A 23,374-nucleotide genomic window follows, 5' to 3' on the forward strand; every position below is an offset into this window, starting at 1 on the left:
GTTCGGTTATTTTATAATTATAGGCTAGTTGCTTGACAGGACTGAAATAATAACAGAACTTGAATTTCTTCACAGAATTTCAAACTTAATTTTGAAATTGACATTTGAAGAATTATTCAAAAAATAAAGTTGATTTTCAAGTTCTGTGAAGGTTCTATTAAAAGTCTGTTATTATATCATTATTGCCCAGTTGGTTCACAATACTTAAATTATAACAGAATTTGAATAGAACCTTCACAAAACTTGAAAATCAAATTTGATGAATTGTTCAAATTCTGTGAAACAACCGGTCCCAGCCCAGCTTCACTACTCGCGAAGTTGATCGAAGTTGACCGAATACGATAGTGTGGGCACGAACTTCACTACGCTTCGGGCAACTTCGCTTCACTTCGCTTCGCCCGACTTCCGATTGCTGTCGGTAAATGCGCCCGAGTCAAAGGACTCGAAGCGTTACTCGCGAAGTTGCACGAGTGTGTGGGCACGCACTTCGAACTTCGGCTAACTTCGTCGAGGACTTCGTCGAAGCGTCGAAGCGAGTAGTAAGCTGACACTTTAGTCTTTCTTGAAATTAAAATATTATGCAAGCTGTCAATTAAAATACTTCCTTTATCAACGTACGAAGTGCTTTAATACGCAATAAAAACATAAATAACAATCTTAATTTTCATGAGGCCATAGAGGTTTTAGTGTAGTTACTTAGTACAAAGATCAGTGTATGTCTATGTAATTAGGTGAAATTTGCATACACACTTACACACTCGTGTCTCGTATTTATAACATGTTTGGCAAACACGGATTTGTCTTATTTACCGAAATAGTTGACGGTGAGTCATTATCAAAGCGAAAAAGTACAACACGACTATTTTAAGATTGTGTATCTAGAATCGCGGAGTGAATATCATTACACTGTGTAAATAAATGTTTGGGGAAAACTGGAAAAAATATATCAAACGTACTAATTTCGGTCGTCTGTGACGTACGTGAGTGTTTCCTGCATGAAGACTTGTTAATTGAACTGAAAATTGCTTTTATTTAAAGTGTCAGTTTCAAAATTGAAACTGCTTGCGTGAAGAATGATTCTAATTCGACAAGGGAAAAGTAATAAATAACCAATAATATAATATTTTAACAGAAAATTATTTTAATTGTCTATTTCAAAATTGTTTTTCTGCTTTATGGAAATTTTGTATCATTTTTGCTTTATTAGAGACTACGGCAACCTCAATTCAATGAGGTTCAACCTCAATTCAACTTCAATCAAGGGTATGTTGCCAGGCTGAATATTATGGGGAAGGCAAGGAGACGGGAAAGAGGAAGGAGGGAATTAGCTCGCTATTCAGATCTGGTCACCAAACACGGCTAAAGTCATTCAAGCAACGTTTCAATTAAGAATGGTGGTTTTACAACATGGCCATACTGAGAGTATCTTCCATTCTGGAACGTGCCGGAAATGTCTAATTAATCTAATTCTAATCAATAACACAAATTACTCACGGCATCTTCCACTCTGGAACGTGCCGCAATTGTCTAATTAATCAAATTCTATCGCAATTACACAAATTAATCAAAAAAAATAAATGTTTAATTCTAAACGTAAAAAGCTGTGCAAATGTCATGACTGAGGTTTTCCGTTTTAGAGTTTTTAGAGTTTAGTGGAACATGTGAACATATATTGTAATTTCAATATTTGAATGATTTCTATAGCGTTGTTTTTGTTAAAAATCACCCCAAGGGCGCTACTTGCAATTTTATAATACTTTTGTCATTATAAAATTTTTTTTGGTAAATGATCCTTGTTTATTTACAAATGAACCATTTGTCATTTCGTCATTATAATTAATAATCATCTGTTGCAATGCGCTAAAGACGCTGAAGACTGGTTGATGACGAAAACTCTGGATACTTGAAATAGTTCTGAAAATTCATTTTAAACGCTATCATCTGTAATCTTAACCAAGATAGGCAAAAATAACTTTCATTAATTAATTTTCTCGACTTTTAAAAAATTTTTCAAAATCTGAATGCATCCACTGAGTAGTCTGTATTGCAAATGACGCCGAGAAAAACAAACAATATTTATATGAAATCTTTATGGTTTGTTTATTCAGAGAGATAAATAAGGCGTGAGAAGTTTCGTTAACGGTTTCATTTAAGTCGTTTATAAATTTTCTTCCAAGATAAGAACACTGCAAAAGTAGGCAAAACATCCAACAAAAATATTTTACAACTCAATACCTCTACAGTGGTTTCCTACGCATTATTTCCTGCATTTGTAGGCATTTTGGTGGTGATATGGAACCATGGGAACTCCATTGTTAACTCAGCGAACATTGTAACAATTAAAATATGTAAGTAATGAAAAAATACCGGAATTCTTAATTAAATGCTTTATGTTCTATAACGGGACTTTAAGAAAACAATCGGTTTTTAATTTGGTAAATTAAGATCTAACAACTAATGGGATGTAGGCATTCCTAATCTAAACTTCAGTTAGGTACTCAAAACATTTCATGAGAAAAATATTCGTCTTTTCTTCGACTTAAAACCTTCTGGAGTCCAGCTCTGAACATAGGTCCAGTTTTACCGACTCTTAGCGACTTTTATCTATACCAAATTGTTGATTATATAAACTAAACCATCAACAATATTCACTGATCCAAAAGGCATTTTACCACAAAATGATGTAATTAATTATAATAAATTGAAGTAAACGTAAATGTTATGTTTGAGTCGCACTAAAACCAGTTGCTACAAAGTACCTATAAAATGCACATCTTCACTATATCAGATTTTTCGTTTAATTCGCTGCACAATTTGCAAACATAAACATTACTTACTAGTAGTTCTGTGAACAGTAGACTTAACAAGGTACTATCGAACTATCATGTTGACAGGATTGACCGGAAACGAAAAACACGAACAAAGCAGGTCTTTGCTACGCAGAGTAATGATCACATTTTAACTATTTCTGATGAACGCAAAACTAAAATCAAATGTTTCTAGAGGGATGTATATGGATAAGTTATTTATATTTCAGATTAATAAAAACAAGACTTTACAATTGAAATATCTTATGTAAAACCAGAAAATCACCAGATTTTATTTTTCTAGACGATGAATTAGTAACTTTCCGAGGGATTTCCCAAGAAACATTTTTGAGATTTTGGTAATACGTTCATCAGAAATAGTTAAAATAAACCCCACGGAGAGGTCGATTTCCCTACGCCTGCTAGGGTAAAGTCGAGCGTCCATTACGCCGGGCCGCACGCCGAATATTGTTTTTACGCGACGTCATCACTTATGTCGTTAATATTTCCACTTTATCTTAGAGATTTGATAGGGCAAATTCAACCGCAGGTCTGTCCAATACACCAGGGCCGCGCGTCGCTTATTTTTGTGCATGGTTGCTTCACTTACGTCGTTAAGATTCTGGTTATGTTTTAGGGTATTGTCGCGTCTTAACTATTCCATGATATTTTGGGGTAGTTCATACAAGTAAAACTATTCAAGGTACCTACTTTAACAATTTCGGTAACACTTGGTTACGGAAAGTGAAATGCATAGCATGTGGTGCACATATGCAGGAAGTGCCTAGAATGCATTTAAAGTAAAGGGGAAGCGAAGATCAAAAACAAACATACATTATACTCCCTTCTAATCTTTCAACAATTACATTCTCCTATTCTGTCAGTTCATCTCAATATTATTCAAAGAGAGTGGGTATCGAATAGCAGGATGTTATTTTTACAAGAATTGCTCGAATTTTAGTAAAATTAAAAAAATAACAATTTTCATACAATAATATCGTCAGTTGATTCAATATTATCTTATGAGAGTGCTTATCATTTACAGATGATTATCTTAGTAAATTCAGATTCTAGAACTCGAGTAGTTGTTTTCAATAAACACACTTCCTGCTCGACAAGAAAGACATTTTTACGTGTGAATGGCATGAATAGCACTAGTATGTAGGAATCTATCAATGGCACATTAATTAATTTAATCGCGCATTCAAACGACGAATTAACATTTTATACAAGCGGATTATATTACGTAAAGGCGGCCTCAGGCGTGAGTTTTTGTTCTTGTTTTTTGTGCAAAAACTGGATTAATTACGCCAACTTCTTGCGTTAGTTTCTATATAGCAAACATAACAATATTCTAGATAATAGCAATGTAAAATGTGGTATCAACTTATGTTGCTTTGTGGCTCGGGATCCCTGAAGAGCAGTGAACACTATTTCTGCCGTAATAAGCCATAAGGAAATTTTCAATGGTCACATTCTGATATACGTGACCGTTCATGTTTATCAACCAAATATAGTAAAAAGTACATCAGAATGTGATCGTTGAAAATTTTCAGCTATCTTTTTATTTACGAGGGCAGGTGAAATAAGAGACTTTATTCAGACGATAATAATATTTGGATGATTTGTATAGCGCCGTTTTTGTGCAAAATCACCTCAAGGGCGCTGCACAAATATATAATACATTTCAACAATAATCTATGTTATCACTAACTATATATGGATATAATATACAGTAACATACTTACCTGGTAGGTCACTTGAGATTAACACTTAATTGTTTATTAGCGAAATTTTGATATAGATTTTATGACATAATTGGACTTTCCGGTATTTATTTTAATAATATCTATGTTCTTTAATGAGCGAGTTTAGGAAAGGAAAAGTAAATTTTATGCTGGCGGTACGGTACTACAGTACAAGGTTTTGATCAGAATTCACTTTCGTAAATGTGATTCGTCCCTCGGTATAAGACAGATTTCAATGATGATGTCCAGTGTAGGTCTGCTAACTTTACTAGAGAATGATTTTAATTACATATTTATAATCTTCATAGCTCATGATGGAATTGATGTTAAGATCTAAAATTCAGTTGCGTTGAAAAAACACGCAGAAAAGGCTCCAGTTTTGGGGTGCCAGAACTCACTAGTCAAGGATTTTAGCTTATTTCAGGAGAGACAGCATTAGAATTAACGAAGAAATCAAATGTTTCTTCTATCAACCCAATGTCAATATTTCAAATTGTTAAAAATTCAAAATCTACGGTTTCCAAGACTTAAGACGAAAAAGCTAGTTTCTAATATAATTCTAAGTAAATAAATAAACTCTATTTTGAGCATACTAAGTAAGCCCCATTACGTTATTTGATTGTTTGTTGGTTAGAGGAAGTCTGGAAGTCACCAATAATAATTATTCCTGTAACTGCGAGCGTTTAATGTCCAGTTCCAGGACTAATGCACTTTGATCGCATTCTCGGAAAAAATGCATTTTGTGGGCGGCTGTGGAAGGCGCTAATCTGCCGGAGCGGGGACGGACTAAACGCATTTGTATTCAAGATAATCGTACTTCAACCTTCAACATACCTAAGGACTCGATTTAGTGCGGTATTAAAGATTAAGGTATTTTATTAACCAAATAAAATATGGAATAAACTTAAACAGAACCTACACATTTAGTAGGAGGATAACCTACTGTTATCTTTCTATATATAAACGGTGAATAAATTTTTCAGATTTAAGATTTTGATCTGGAAAAGTTATTCACCGTTTATATATAGAAATATAACAGTAGGTTATCTTCCTATTATATGTGTAGGTTCTGTTCTATCTATATAATGTATATAAAACACATGCGTATTCGAATGCAACGTTGTGACAAAATTTCAAAACAATCGGTGAATAACTTTTTCAGATAAAAATTTAAATTGTTTGATTGTTTTAAAATTTTGACACGCTGCATTCGAATACGCGTGTGTTTTTATATACATTATATAGATGTCTCATGTGATTTTTATCTATCTGCACATAGAGACTGAGCCACAGCAACGCTAAATCACAATAAATCACGTTTGGTAGAAAGGATCTAAAATAATTCTTATAAAACCATTCACTGTTACGTTTAAATCGAATAATACATCATTATAATAAATATTTTACATGGAATATAAAATCAAGTTTGATAGTCACAAGGTCACTAGAACAACTATCAATTACTAACTTGTGGTTGAACATAATACTGCTATAAAATATTATATTTGATATCAGTTAAACAAACTACGCTTTATGCACGTTTATATTATTAAAACGTGAATGGGTAGGTACTGTAGACTCCTAGACTCACGTAGAAATACAGAATAATACGAATATGCAGTGTCCATTTTATAGTAATTGCGTTGTTGGTTTCATTTGACCACAGTTATTGATAGCAATCAATCAGAATCTGCATTCTCATAGAAAATTGAAGAACGAGATTAATTCATCATCAGTACTGATGGAGCAAGTTAATAATGTTTACATCAAAATCGTGACTGCATTTTACAAATTATTAATTGATTGAACAGCTATTTTGCAAGGAATAAAAACATCGTAGTATATTTTGAAGGTTGCTTATGTTTATAAGGGATGTAGGTACTTATGTAGACAAAGGACCAAACGGTATCTATTAAAATAGATTCATAGTAAATTTACCTCTTCCAGGAAAGATATAATAATTTATTGAAATAATAATCTGTAATATTCAACGTTTCCTAGCAGAAAACGGTAATTTTGCCATTTTTTGTATTTCTTTGGCATTCACTATGTAACAATTTCTAGACATTTTTTGTTTTTAATGAGTTCTCATTAAAAACAAAAAATGGTAATTTTGCCATTTATATTTGTATCTAGATTTTATTCATAAAGCGCATCAATTTCGCAGTAATAGGTAGGTACTGAATGAAAATATACACAAAGTAAAGAAATTTCTAATAAATATTTAAAAATCTTTATTTTTATAATAACTTAATAAGTAAAACCTCGAAATGTTATATTTAATCATAGAAGACAATATTAGCGAATCTCGAACAAAAATTTGAAAAGAGAAAAATCATAAAATGATTCAGTCGCTTCTGGGAATTTAATTAGGGTCCTCAACCTTGCCGGGATTTACTCTAACCACTGAGCTAATTCGAACCAGTGGCGGCCGGTGGTCAAAATATATGGGGGTTCACCGGATTACAACATTAAGTCATAAAATAAATTAAATAAAGGTACGTACCTATTTATAAAGAAGTTCTATTCTCTGCTCCTTTTGTTTAGCGAAGACCTCTATCAATGCTTAACACTGATAGTGCGTTCAGTCTGTCCTGGCTCAACGTGTTTAAAAAAGATTTTATTCTTTTTAACGTTGAGAAACAACTTTAGCTTTCAACTGAGGTCATTCCAAAGGTCATGAATGGTGCACAAAAGTTTTAGTAATTTCACAGTCTCGGGAAAGTCTTCTAATAAACAAGTAGGTACTATAAAAAATTTGTAAAATTGATAAAGCGCCGTTAGCTTTTGAAAAATCGTCGCGGGCGTAAATTGCACAGAGTTCACTTTTACTGAACTTTATTTAGGAAGTCATACGTTTTAAACGTCACATTGAAATCATGTTCTGGGAAATTTGACCTGTATCGATTTTTATTAAATAGCTCATTATGGTGTTTAACTTAGGCACGGTAGCCTGAATTCAATTGCATTCTGATGTCAACTTTTCCTAAAACCTTTAAGCTCAAAACTTTTTGTAAATGTAAATGACAAGAATTATGTTTTTAGATTTTTTAAGAAAGGTGAGTTACATCAGTAACACCGCTGATTGTCCAAACTGAATCAACATCGTAAATTAAACACGTAAAACAAAATAAACTATTCAATTGATCACATGCACAGAGCTACGAAGCTTTGTTATACATTGTTTTGTCAAATGATCGCGTAAACTTCTTCGATCCAGATTTTCACTCTTGTTTTATTATCAGTTCAGATTTTAGGTGGACCGACATTTTTTATTATCACTTTGTTTTCAAAACTCGACCTATTGTTCTTAATGTATTTCACATTCTTAATTTATACTTTGAACAAACACAAAAGTAATCATAAATTAGTATGACCTGCAATTGATATACCTTATTAATAATTGATATACAAGATCGATATAACCTGCAATTAAATTTAAAAACTTTCGCAGAGTAAGATTTTTTTTTAATTCAACAGACCGTGCCCGGCAACGGCGAGTACCTACCTACTGACTAAACTGATAATAAGTAATCTGACCATCACTCATCTCTTAATGACAAATTTTATCTTAAATGCTTGTATCGAAGAAGCGAAACATTCCCTGAAAATAGCAGATGGTAAATTGAAACCACGATATCGACAATAACATTAAACATACGCGTTTTAATTTAACTTTCTACTGAATAAACCGTTCCTTCTGATGTGGTGGTAAAACCCCGAACGCCGTCCAAGATATGGTATTTTTTGCAAAGAATAGTATGAACTGGTATGTACCCACGCTTTCGACTGTTCCACAGAATATGCGACAAAGCAGTTAAATTTTGGATCGCAATCGAAAACGAACTGCTACGAACATAGGAACAAGTCAAAGTCGGTCTGCAAGTTAAGCGCGCTTAATAAGTAGGTACCTTTTGAATGAGATATTATAACCGAACCGAGTTTCGTATTGTGATTAGTCATGTCGGAAATCTTTTTGGTTGTTCGGCGCTCGGGAGCACATATTAGCTGGCCGCCACTGATTCGAACTTATCCGCTTCGGTCATATTTAACTGTATCATACTTTACTTATACTTCATACTTAACTATACTTTACTAATGTTGTATTTAATGATTACATTTAAAAAAATAATAGGTATGTTTCTATCCAAACTGAAACTAGGTAAACGCAAGTATTTTAAATGTTCGCAACGTTGAAAAATGTTGATGTTGTTTTCAGCTCGCAAACATGATCACGAGGTACGGAGCAATGAAATATTCATTTGGGCAACATAAAAAGACGATTTAACCAAAAATAGCACTTAAAACTAGATATCAGGTATTATAATGTACATAGTTCAGGTTTACTAACAAATTTCGAAGATAGCCATGTTATTTTCCAATAATTTACAATCCAATTTTGGGATCATCGATCTGGTTTTGGGACAAATATGATAACGAACTTACCAAGGCAAGTCAACAATACCGAATACATTACAAATGACAACAGGTATCTGATTGAGAAGGAAGAGAGGTGTATGGTGTTCTCTTTCTAGATATGATACCTAACGCATGAGAAATCCGGCGTAACCCATCGTGTGCGCATCGTACTCGTATGTTGCAGCTTGATTTGCCTAACACTCCATGGTGACCATTCATAAAAAATAGTGCTCTTTATTCGACAAAATCTGTCAATCAATAATACCTTATAAAAAACACAAACAATTGCTTTACATAAAATAATAATAAAAACATTTTACTTACGATATACATATGCATCAGAACTTCTGTTTAAAGAATTTAAAGTCAGGAAACTACATGCATGCATTATACTTCTACCATGCATCATTGCAAATTTACAAAGACAATATTATACATAAAACTGCACAATTTAAAAATAATAAAAATCTTAGACAAACATCAATTTGTCAAAACTCCAACATGTAAAAAAATAAATAATGGGCAATTCAATTTTAAACATGTTTTAATTCATTACCAGAAAGATACAGAAACAGAATTACAAATTTAAAAGATATTAAATTTCAACTTACAAACACACGAAAATGAACAGGAACACTAAATACTATAATATAAAAAACAAAAAAATAATTAACATAACGATAGTAATAATTATTGTATTTTTCTCGGAATTTTACTTGCAAACGAAAGAGACAGACGATTTAAGAATGTCTAATGTTTCCAATCAAACGAATTCATTGGAGAATGTACGTTCTTTCTGATTTGTGTTCTTTTGTATTGCATATTTCCTGTATAAAGGGTCGAATAATGATTGCTTTATAAAGGTAAATAAAAGTCAATTTTTATGCATTCCATTCAAAACATTCTTAAATGGTCTGTCTTTTTCGTTTACATGCAAAGCGTGCGAGATAATTTACTATGCAAAATTTAGCATGTAAAATGACCAAGACTATAATATCGTATATTCGATTTCTTCCCATTTAAATAAATAATAATCTGATACGTTTTCCTAGAAGCTATTTTTAACATTACTATAATACAAACTATCTAATTAAGAGCCTTGAGCTACGATATACTATGAAGAAAAGTCACCGATAATAATTTGACGTGCAAGGTTAGTCAACGTCAACTGCCATTTATTTATAAATAATGATGGTTGTTTCAATGGACCAAACTTTAATTTGTCGAATTTGGTAGGTAAATAATTATTATTGTCAACCGGCTATAATCACAAGTGATTTTAGTAATGAAAAATTTATATTCAAGGTAGTTTTAAAAAAACGTAATTATTTTTTTAGAATCTGCGAGTATGCCCTTGAATTAGGTACCCATTACCCATGCTAAATGCTCAAATGCTTAGAAAACATACTTTTGAACTGAGGATAAGGACATACATATTAATATATCTATTGTTTGTACACATCATATAATAATATTAGGTTTTAATGTTTACAAATATCGTTAGAAACAGCATAAATTGCAAATCTTATCCAAGGATAACAATTAATAAAAACTGTACCCCCACTAAAAACTCTCGAACCGAGAGTTCTGGCGTCCTGAAATTTGTGAAGCTTTATCCTGGCCAGAATTATTCACGAACATGATATTAATATAAGGCGTAAAATCTGTAACTTCTTCATCTCTCCCATAAATAACGCTTGTAAAATTAATGGATGTAACAGCGGAACTCTCAGTGGCAAGATGATAATGGGCCTCCTGTGTGGAGTTAATATATAAAAAAAATAATAATAATTTGTTCGCGTGTCCCACAAAAGCTTTCTAACGAATATATTTGATGATTTGTATAGTGCCGTTTTTTGTGAACAATCACCTCAAGGGCGCTGTATAAACTATATTTCTACAATCTTATTATTAAGTGTAGACTAGACAAACTATTATCAACTTATTGCTAACAGATTGCATAAATCGGTTCGTCGTTACCTAACACAAAACTATATGTACAATGCATTTGACCAATGAACGTGGTGCTGCTTTAGAATGCACATATATTATTATTTATTTATATTCTGCACAGGCAGATTGTATGATGTCATAATAAAGATTTAAGATGACTAAAAACTCTCTAACGGTCATCCCTAGCGTCATGAAATGACAAAATACCATTAATATTGCTCGTTATCTCCCTTCTGGTGCCTGGTTTTGTGGGATGTGTCTATATTCTGCATCGTAAATACATAATGATCCTCAGCATATGTAAGCAAGATAATAAAGCAAGTAATTCAGCTGAAAGGAACAGTTAGTCGTCAAACAGACTACCAGAGACATGTGTGTGGGATTCCAGAATTTGCTTTTGTAAATAATGTCTTCGCGGTATAACGAGACATCTGCGGGGCATCAGTCCGTCAGTCGGGAGTCGGAACAGAAGAAAGCTAAAATATGAGAATAAAGAACTGGCATTTGTTTGCTAGAATACATTATAAAAATGCTGCGGAAACAAGCAGGCAGGTCATAATAACAAGTATTATTTTTAAATGTGTTTGAATACTAGTGGAAACTAACATTTCTTCGTATTTTTATATGTGTGGCGAAGTGGAAAATAATGTAGGTGTCTGTTATTTATATGTGAACTCTGAGAAGAATCTCTCGATTAGAGTCAATTTGTATGGCTCGTATGGTCTCATACAAATCGTTGTATCTCCATTATTGTCATGATGAGAAATATGATCTAAACGATGTTAGAAAGAGAAAACACCACGCTTTGTATTCAAATCAAGAAGTTGACCACGAAAGAATTAAGATGTAGACTTCTAAGAGAGCCAAAGGCTCTAACCGCATTTTGAGAAAAAAATATGAAACTTTGAGAATTTTAATGTTAATTATTTTAATAAAAACCGATAAAAAAGAGGTGACAATAATGTTAATTTCTTTTTTCGTTATCAGTAATATTAGTCCACTGTTTAGACGAAAAACGCAAGGTGAGCCGTTTTTAAAACTTTTTATGTTTGCACTAAAAAATTATATGTTTATTTCTAATAATAAAATTTCAAAGCGTATTTCATCACCTTTCGAAACAGTGTTGAGTTTTCGAATACATTGAGAAATACACACAAATTCTCCGACCTTCCCAGTGTATTTAAAAAATATAACGATCAATGTGCCAGAGGCCTAAGGAGCTAAAAAGGTAAAAAATAAGCTGATTTGGTATATAATTTTATTTATAGCTTTTTGTACATCTCCTAAAGTAAATCATATAAAATCTTTTTTCTTTAACATAATACACAGACACTATTATTTTCGTGCGATTTTTTTGCTTACGATCATATGAGACTTACCATAACCGTCGAAATTTCACCAGTTTTAAAAAGCAATATTATTTAGATTTTTATATAGAATTTGGTGTCAGTGTGCAGATGTAAATTCTTATTTCGAAAAGCAATATATTTGTTTATAGAATTTTGTGTCTAGCTATCACACGTGCAGATGAAAATTCTTATTTTGAAAAGCAATATATTTGTTTACAGAATGTGGTGTCTAGCTATCACACGTGCAGATGAAAATTCTTATTTTGAAAAGCAATATATTTGTTTATAGAATTTTGTGTCTAGCTATCACATCACACGTGCAGATGAAAATTCTTATTTTGAAAAGCAATATATTTGTTTATAGAATTTGGTATCTAGCCATCACACGTGCAGATTAAAATTCTTATTTTTTATGTCTATACCTATAAAATATATTAGCACATAAAAAGTTGGACCACCTTCGGCGTTTTCGCTTTCTATTTTACACGTATTAATTAGCAGGTAGGTATTATTAACGATCGGCAAATGTAAATTATTTATTTAGTAGGTATATTATTATCTCGAATAATTCCTAGTAGAAAGGTAGTCAGCTGTCTGCGAAATAAGGCGATTAATATGATAATTTTTATTTCAATCAATTTCAGGGTTGAATCAGGCAGAAAAATGATTTAACTATTGCATGGTAACGCGAGACTTCCCGAGTTGTTCTTTGTTTATTCATCTACAACTAACTATTTTATAAATTCCCCAATCCAAAGGTTACATAGGCTTGGAAATTAATTCCGTTTTCATTTATTCCATACTAAAATTTAAACTTGTAACTTTTTATGTTAATATTGACCATGTATATCCCCAGGTATAGGTAAGTTTCAATACCGAGTTTAAATATATGATTGTTGCTATTTCTATTATTGTTATGTTGCATGATTTTAATGCGCTAATATAATGTATCAATGACTTGTTTCATCTAAAGGGCCCTTAAAACCCCGGGTTTAAAGAAATAAATGAAAACTTAGATATAATAAAATAATTTTTACTAGCGATTTTGATTAGGATTCAAATAATTCATATATCAGAAAATCGCTAAGGAACAAGATTATTGTCACGATCATAAAGAAAACTGATGTCACCAATTTAGACAATACTTTCACTTCTAGGGCCCAGACAGGCCAATGAAATTGATTAACTGTTAAAATTAATTACAATATCTTTTTTAATATATGTGTTATTTTATTTTCGATAGTGAATTAATGCCTCTTGAAAGAGGAAATTAACCCACTTCCCGACATCCGATCGAGCTGAAACTCAGCTGAGACTCGTTGTCGATGACAATGCATTGGGGTAGCAATCACCTACACACACGCTGACATATAGTATACGCTTTTCTCTGAAATCAGACGACATTACGGCAGTTTTTAAACTTTAAAAAGATATTTTAAAATGGATGTGTTATGGTAAAAAAACTCAATTTCATTTAAAAAGTAAGTAAGGCAAAATTGACTTTACTTCGGGTGCATCGGACATCCCTAGAACACCACGATGGCTAGTTTTTCAGGTTGCATGGCATTCTTTTGTAAAAATAACAATATCAAACACGTACATTGTCCTCGAGTACGTGACCAAATACAACAAATCAAGATTAAAAATAGTTTTAAAAAATATATAATTCACCACAACATAACAAAAGTATTTGGATCACTTTCACACCAAAGTCATACCATACACCGGAGCTCTAAATTCCACAACAATGTATACAAAAAATAAGTGAGTTAGGCGGTGAATAGATTTGTAGGTAAGTTAGGTTAATTTGGTTGATTGTGTAAGTTTTTCGGACAAGACAATCAGAACACGTTAACATGTGTGTATGTGTTTTTTAAATGAACAAAAAATAATGTGGAATTTTATGTGGAAACGTTATGTTGATGACATTTTTTGCATATGGAAAGGTACAGAACGTCAACTTAATTCCTTCTTGTCCCTCCTTAATTCGTTCCATAAAAATATTCAGTTTACAGTAGAAATAGGTACTAATTACAGTTTAAATTTTCTAGACCTATCCCTTTCCATTATTAATAATAAATTTAATTTTAATATTTATAGAAAACCTACTTTTACCGATACAGTCATTCATAGTACTTCTAACCATCCCATTTCCCATAAACATTCTGCCTTCCATTCTATGGTCCACAGACTTGTCACTATTACGCTATCTAAAGTTAACTTCAATATTGAACTCTCTATAATCAAATCTATCGCCATAAATAACGGATATACCCATACCTTAATTGATAAAATCCTTGCAAAAAAACAACGACTCATATTTTGTAATAAATTACTGTACAATAGTATCCCCAACATCGCACTAAATAAAAACCATGGTTGGCGTAGAATTTTATACATTAATAATTTCTCGTCCTCATGTGTTTTAAAATTTCCAACAGAAATTAAAGCCGCTTTTTATACCAATAATAACCTAGGTAAACTTTTAATTAACTCAAAAGATAAAGAAAATAATTTAAGTCATTCTGGCATCTATAAACTTAAATGTAACGACTGCGAAGCATTTTACATTGGTAAAACTGCAAGAAATGTTCAAACGCGGGTAGTTGAGCACTTGAGATGCTTAAACAACATAGGTTTTTCGGAATTTGCAACACATTTAATAGATAAAGATCACTCATTTGATAAGCCTTCAGGTGTAGAAGTATTACATAGAAACGGGATAGGTCTACGCCTCAACAATTTAGAAGCACTCGAGATAAAAAAATCCCTTAAAGTCAATAAAATCAATTTACTAAATAAACAATTAGATTTAACAAACAGCCCCATTTTAAATATATTTCCATTTCCTGCACCTATGTTTACCCCCTCTCTCCTACCTAAGTCTTCCACCCCCACCAAAGTTGATGTTCTCTCTCCCTCTTCCAGCTTAACTATAAGTACCCATACACCTCTGTAATTAATTTAATATGTTTTTATTTACCCTGATGAAGGTTCGGGCTGAACTGAAACCGGTTGGTTATAAATATATACAATAAAGTGGTATTTAAACAAAGTTATTTTATTTTAATTATTATAATTATGTATACCCACAAAGTGTTTGCTACAAGGGAAAAAAAAAAATAATGTCATCAGAATCCGTGACACACATTTTCCCTTCATCGTTTTAAGAGAATTTTAAAATTTGATGCCTTTCTATTCTAATTTGGTATTTAGAATTCCTATTTTAGGTTTTTCACACTTTTAACGTGCATGCTTGTATCAATATTCATAGGTGAAATTATACCACCCAATAAATATTTGACTACAAATTATTATAAGTAGCAGCACAGCGATTAAATTAATCTACAATCAATAAAAACAAAAATTTTAATTTGAATTTGGCACTGTCATCAAATCGGTCATCTTTGTCACTTCTCGGCTCGGCGTGTCAGCGTTAGATCAAATTTTCTTGACGACATTTTCAACAAACACTGACTGGCAAATAATGTTTAAAAAATCTAAATGATTTAGATTGCCAAGTTGATAGAAGTGTCGAATGTGACAGAACTGGGCCTAAGGAAACATTAAATATCATAACCTCAAGCTGACATCATATAAAAAATCTATCAACAAGTTACCGCTTAAATCACTTTATATTATAGTCTATTAAAAGTCCCCGACTTTGCCCGGACTTTAAAGGAAGTTTTTTTAAAAATATAATGTAGACAGTGTCCTCTGTTTGGTTTTGAAGGTCAAATGTGCATAATTTTATTAACCTCGGAATAAAATTGTAGTTTTGTATAAAAATCAAATCCAGTCGTCCGCCACAGACACTCTTCTTTATATAAATAGAAGATAAATTGTCTATATCTTATTTAAGAGTATTCTGTAAGATGCTACAATTTACAATCTGTATATGTTTGGCCTTTTCCTAACCGTCATTACTTGTCACTCGATTGTACAAACAAATCTAATACCACGCAAGTCGCATTTAATTCATTTAACCGTAATAATATAACAGTATTTCCATTATTCGTGCAAGTAATTGGCAGGGATATGATAAATTACATAACGTGCTTCAAATGACACGGGGAATATACACAAATAGACAGAATAGAGTGAGCACAGGAAGTGCACTCATTGTCGACTACAACAGCGACCAACTAATTGTTTGTCTGCATATCGAATGGTAGCAGAGGACACATCACCATCTCATGCAGAACGATACAAAAAGTGACCTTAGATGGTTTGGTGATTTCCACCGATTTGTGTAAATGAAAAATACGGAATTAACCAAAATAAGCAAATTTATCTAAAAAAAAATACATTACGTGGATATTGGTAATTTGGTACGTTGTCTAGCGGAAATTTAACTTATGTTTAGTCGACGATGAATATAAATAATATATGACTGACATATATTATTCGATTGGTGATCGCTAAATACATGAAATTTGCACAGCTAACTAATTTCTCAACTATTTTCAGCTCTCTGAGTCATTTGCATCACGAGCTATGAAGGTTTGTAATGTACATTTAACTATCCAATGATACACAGAGAAAACTTATTGATATAAAATATTGCCAATTTTTTATCTAATTTATTAGCTAATTTAATGTCTTCAAATTATTCGTAAACCAGATAAACATCAGAATTTTAGGCCCTTAACGAATGAATTGATTGGTTTCCTAATGAACTTTCAATACAATACAAATGTGTCATGACGATGTCGGAATACGTGTTCATAAAAATTATAATATTTTCGCATTTTGTCATTGTATATTGTCAAGGCAAATGTAGGAGCATTAACACTTATTCCCATATATTACGAATTTACTAAAAGTTTATCATGAAACGGCCTAAAATCCCGTTTTTAACTGTATAAACAATAATTTGATGAGATTCTTAATAAATTAGCAATACTCACTCTGTTTTACTAATTTGTAGATCATTGGAAATATCTTTAGCTCTCTGCGTCATTTGCAGAACGAGCTATGGAGGTTTGTAATATGCATTCAATTGTCATTGTTAAGTGTGTTTCATATTTTTCAGTAAGAAAAAAATGGTGTTGAAATGCCGGGCGAGGCCGGGTAGTAACTTTAAGTAAGATATAAAATCATTGTTTGGCCTTCTTACTTGTAGTAAATAATAATTGATATTTGAAGTGTTGACATGATTTTTATTGCTTTGAACTTTGAAACGATGATTCATGACAATGTGACACAATACATGACAAATGACACGGACTCTCTGAAGGTCTATTAAACACAACGCCTTTAGGATATAAGAATTTGACATTTTAAAGAAAATCACAAACAAAACACAGAGCTAACTGGTAAGGCTATTGCATACCATTCTACGTTATTAGAATATGTAAAATTATAGGTGATTCATTACATGAATCTAAAGTGCTGTGTTTGCAAATGAGCAAATCGTATTTTATAGCTAGTAATCGAAAAGAGAAATATTGTTATGTTAAATATTTTACGTTTAGCGTAAAAACCAGTAATCAGTAAAGTAAATAGAGTTTAGAAGATGACTACTGCAAAAAATATTCCACGAACACATTTATTTTCAGACAAATCGCTTTGCCACGAATTGTTTGACATTTAAATTAATTCCCAGAGCACGTTCGGAATAAATTCCATGCAGAAAAGTGGGCCGCATATTTTTCGGTATCAATCGCTGGACTCATTTCACCTGAGAGTAATAATTCAAGAAATTGAGTTTTATTATCATTTTGGAGAGGTGTTTCACCGCCAAGAGAAGGTGGTTTTGATAAATAATCTAGAGCTGGAACTGCCCACAGAATACAAGATACTTCTTCACCTCTTTCTTCTCCACTGCTTCCAGCCTCACAACATACCCCAATGGGGGGTGGGTAGTTGAGAGCAGTTGGAAATAATATGTATTAGTGTGTACGACAGACGTAAGAATTTAATATAGATCTTCATATTGTTTCGTACTCTTTTGCTTGTGGGCTATCAAACTATCATACTAGCCCACGCAAATACTGTCATTATTTGTTGACTGACTTTGTCAATTAGGAACTGACTGAATGAGAATAAGGACAAACACCGATACAATCAATGTATGCGCATTCGTGTATTGTGCATTGTTCTGTAGTTGAAAATGAATGAATAAGTATGAATTGAGGATGGCATTTCAGATTGGTGATGGACAGGTACCGCTGCATCACCTTTCAATCGCTTCCTCTATCAAATTCAATGTCATTCTAGCCATATGGCAAAAGTATTGGTGACCTTATTTTGAAGCTATCTTCATTTAAGTATAAAATTACACCTGGAGTTTTTTTACTCCCAGTATGAATAGGGTAAGTGAAGCATGAATGTGAAGAAGTGTTAAAAATGTTCAAATTTGTGGAATAAAATGTGAGATAAATAATAAATATATTGTATTTATTTCCTCAAATTAGGAACCAATAGACTGATGACTAGATTTATGGATTAACACTTAGTTAAGCGTCTTAGAAATTAGTGGGAGATTGATCCTAGAGCATCCGTAAAGTGCGAACTCAGTATTTGGAATTTGGACTGCATTTAAATTCCTTCTACCTTCTGATGACGTTGCAGAGCTGTATTGGATGAGTTGTAAATTCAAGTTTTCAGGAATGGGATGAGAAAACCAGATGGAAAAATGCGCTGTAATGCAAATTCATGGTTTGAAAATTTGATCACTTAGAAATATACTGCGACTATAGCTATAATTAAGTACATTTTATCTTTTTATATGCCTAGAAAAATATTAAGTATTAGGCTTATGAAAACTGTTTTTAAGTACAAAATCTTCTTCTTACAAACCAATTTTCGGATATGGTTTTATTGTAAAATGTGTAAAAATAAGTTCTTTACATTATGGTTGGAAAACATTTTAATATTCGTGCCTAACTTCACAAAAATAAATAAAACATTTGGTCCTATGTGCTATATATTATGTCAATGATTGGGTAGTTATGCGGAAACGTTGATATTAATTTGAAAAAAAAAAACTTGTTTAACTGGTTACAGCACGAAAGTCGTAAACTTACTTATTTCTTTAAAATTCTTCAATTCAGGAAATAAATATAAACCGTGTTATTATTTCTAATGCAACTTGTGAAGGCTGCTTCGAAAAAAATGCATCGCATAATGCATGTTTGAGTAGCTGCAAGTTATGTTTTAAGCAACCTAATAAACATTCACTAATATATTATTATCTTTGTTTATGAAATTGCTTGTAATGCTTTGTATTTATGTTGTGTTCATATTCTTGTCTATTGCCTTCCTGTTAAGACGGAATTTCTTAGAAATCTCATTGCATGCAAATTACTAACATATTTCGAAGTTTCCATTCTGATGGAGTAATAAAATGGATCATTACTGACAATTTAAGGCTTATGTAATATATTAGCATATCTGTATTGCATCGATACAGTTATAACAGACAGAATCCAACTGGTCAGAGCCCACCTTCTATTACAACCCCGATGTTAGGGCGTGTTATTATGTTGAAAATCAACTTGTTTTTTTTTTTAAAATCCTTTATTCATTAATAATTACACGTTTATAATAATTTTATGGTTTTCGCAATGGGTTTGAGGAATAACTTTGTGTTCTGTTTTATATTGTAGGGAACATGCATTTATAGTAACTAGGCTTTCTAAGCGAGGCGGCGGAATTCGATGTGGAGTTGTATTGTGAAATTACTCTTAGGTAGGGTTATTTTTAGCTTGGAATTATCTACTAGAGGGCAAATCTAGTATAATTCACCAATGTTTCTCGGTCACCAAACAAAGCACAGCCCGTATTATGGTGTTCGAAGATTATTACATAGATAAATAAAAATGTTCATAATTATGTAATAATTAATAATTTAAACATTTGATTTGATGTTGTCATGTAAGCTTTATAGTTCATCATGTAAACTACGACGAGAGCTGATGATAGTTGCGTTCACTAATAGATTCAATACAGAAAAAGCGATTTTAATTTCATGGCGCCAGACCTCATCGTTTGAGAGATTTTAGGGTGACACAAAGATATTTCTTGGTTCAGGTAAGTTAGGTTAGGTCTATTCTTTTCAAAAGAATTGGAGCAACATAAAATTAAAAAGATTTTTTAAGCTCAGAAATTTGAGATTCAAACTGATGTGTTTTCAGGACTTTGATATTTCCTTTGAAACATATAGGATAGGCAGGAAGCCATACTATCGTCATAATTATCTTGTAGCCTGAATTTTGACACACGATTTCCGCCCCCCCGATATATTTACAAGTTAATCATATGTTAGGATTTATGGGCGTCAGATAAAAAAAGAAGATTTATTGTCATGGTAGGTACCTACTAGGAATAAAATAATTTCAGTGTAAAATATTGAGAACGACTACTAACTTCAAATACATAATTGGTTCCTTACCTAACAATTATTTGAGAAATAAACAGCTACTACAAAGATAACAATAATTATTATATACATCATAGGAGGTTAAATTTAAAAAGGTTAGGCCGAAGTTGGTTAGAGACATCGAGGTTCAATGGCTTGAGTTAGGAAATCTAACAAAAAGGTAAAGGAAGAGATGGAGGCAGAGGAATATAGGATGGGAATAGGATATGCTATGGATTTTTATTGAACGCATTGCATTGCACTAGCCCTGCGAACCTTCTGAAATAATTTATTATTAGTGAAAAACTCTTTTAATTGCACTTGAACGTTTTACTGTAACTTTTGGTAATTATTTAAAATAATGAAAGAGCGAATCAAAAACTCTCGAACGGTGAGCCCAGACATAATGAAAGCAAAGCTTTTTTGCATGGAATCCCTAGGTCCACACAGCTATTTTCAGATGACTGAGTTATCTCCATCATGAGCCACGCAACTTTGAAAAGTATTGTAGTTTGAACATGATTGTACAAATCATCCAACATTGTTCAACAAGAGAGAAACTCAGGCGAAGCTAGTAGCTAGGTAATTCGTATAGAATTCTCAAATTTCAACCAATTTAAAAATAATAATGGTAGCTATAATATAAATGATGTTAAAGTGGCACCACTTTTATTTAACTACTGATTTCTGAGAAAGTATTTAGAGGTTTATTTTTTTGCACAGCGCAGGAAGTTAATCTGTGAAGCCATGACCGTTGCTTTTGCCCCCGGGGTATCGGGAGCGTTGGCTGTCTCCTTTCAAATACATATCATGCTGAATACCAACAACTTCGTACTACTAACTATCTAATTATAATTTTCAAACCATTCTTGTTAAATTATCATAATACGCTACCATTAAAATATCTCTCTGATTCTGATAGTATTCATATTGTAAAACCTCTGGCTCTGCATACCCACTATACCTACTGGATAGATAAACGTGTTTTAAAATTTTACACAACTGATTAACAACCATTTACTATATTGATGTTTGGTGAAGGACCTAGTTAGCTAGGTTCTCACTCGTAATAGTTAAATAAGAAAATATTATTATATGTTGTATGTAAGTAAGTCGTCAACGTTTAGTCTTGAAATTGTGTTTTGTATGTTTTGATTCCAGCAGCAAAAGAGTACCTACCTACAGTTCTCGCGAGATATAAGATTTTGAAACAGTATTGCGGCTCAATCTAATAAATTATCTAAAAATGGTACATTAACTTTACTTTTAAATGAAAATATCATTATTTCGTACCCAAATACGACCTGATAAAATTTATGTTGAAACTGTGTTAGGTTAGGATAGGTTAGCATACAATACAAAATGAGCAAATGTTAGGTTAGGTTGGAGATAATTGAATTTAATTAGATATTGTACATAAAACCTAACTGTAACCTAACCGAACCTTCACTCGCTATATATTTTTTAAATGTAAATACCGCACAAGTGTCAACAGCTCCCAACCGTCTGAAGATTATGGTATCCCCAATTGGGGTATGTTGTGAGGATTTAGGTGGAGGGGGGGGGGGGGGAGGAGATGGGGAAGAGGAAGGTGGGAAAGTACCTGGCTATTGGTTATGGTCACCGAATACGGCTAAAGCCATTCCAAACAACGTTTCAATTCTGAATTGTGGTCTCACGCCAGGGCGATGCTGAGAGTATCTTTCACTCAGGAACGTGCCGCAAATACACAATTTATTATTTTTACTAAATTAATTGTGAAAGTAATACAAATAAATCAAATAAAATTTACTTGAGCATGCCGAGATTTAAGCCCGCGACCTCCGGATTGCTGGTCGAGAGTCTCCCACGACCACGGAGGCCGTCGAAACTGCTAATCTTTATACAAAGTGAATATTGGTTGAATATTATGCCTGTGTCACATGTGTGTAGGTATATACCGTATAACTTAGGTTATCTAACTTAAAAAAAAAATTTGCTATGATGTTCTGTACCTACTTGAAATAAGGTAACGAAAGCACGGTGATTAAATGATTGCTTTCGATTAGCGCTGTTATAATAACGACACATTCAAAATAAATAGACACTTTGAGAAGAACTGACTAGTTAATTAATATTTAAACAAATAATATCCGGAGCGACAGTTTAACATTCGCTGATTTGCCATCACGAATAATTTGATGCAAAATAGTGGGAGGTGCCCTAACCCAAAATTGTTATTTTGACATTTACAGAACTGAAATACATGACATTTCGAAGTAAAAGGCTTTTGCAATGATTTAAAATCAGTAAGATAATTGGTTGATCATCGTTTTATAATATGCAAACTTGTTAGTAATGTTTTATTGTTGCAAAAAAGAACATTATATGCGTCACATATATATAAACTTAGTATAATATTTCAATAGTTGCTTTACTTACATCTCGTACAAATATCCAGAAAATGTGCAGTTATCCAAGAACTGCTTTTAAAACCAAAAGCACTTCGGAAACATACAATTTATAATAGATTATAGATCACTACAAAATATAATATATCGGCACTGTTTGATTACACTAAAGTTCGCTATTATTGGATATTAGCACGCGACAATATTGTAACAACTTAATTATTGTTCATCAAAGCTAAACTTTGTTTGAAAACAATACGCGGTTGACATCATTAAAAGGTCAAACAAAAGAGAAACAAATTGCACGAACAACGAGCGTGGAAACACCAGCACCGACTGGCGG

The 23,374-nt window shown here is 32.4% G+C and overlaps 1 protein-coding gene across 2 annotated transcripts in view; it reads right to left on the reverse strand.

The window, feature by feature from the left end:
* The window catches only part of LOC149420122 (uncharacterized), a 200,531-nt gene that overhangs the window by 53,745 nt on the left and 123,412 nt on the right, over positions 1 to 23,374 (reverse strand). The window contains exon 1 of one of the 2 annotated variants that reach the window (XM_089637495.1): positions 23,063 to 23,370. The exons of the other annotated variant lie outside the window; for it this stretch is intronic. The gene's annotated coding sequence lies outside the window, so the exon portion shown is untranslated. Of the gene's footprint in view, positions 1 to 23,062; positions 23,371 to 23,374 lie in introns of those variants that run through there. 2 annotated transcript variants of the gene reach the window in all.

Source organism: Hesperophylax consimilis, chromosome 11 (assembly GCF_061612785.1).
Source record: "Hesperophylax consimilis isolate HC1 chromosome 11, BYU_Hcon_1.0, whole genome shotgun sequence".
In the NCBI taxonomy this organism is placed as follows: domain Eukaryota; kingdom Metazoa; phylum Arthropoda; class Insecta; order Trichoptera; family Limnephilidae; genus Hesperophylax; species Hesperophylax consimilis.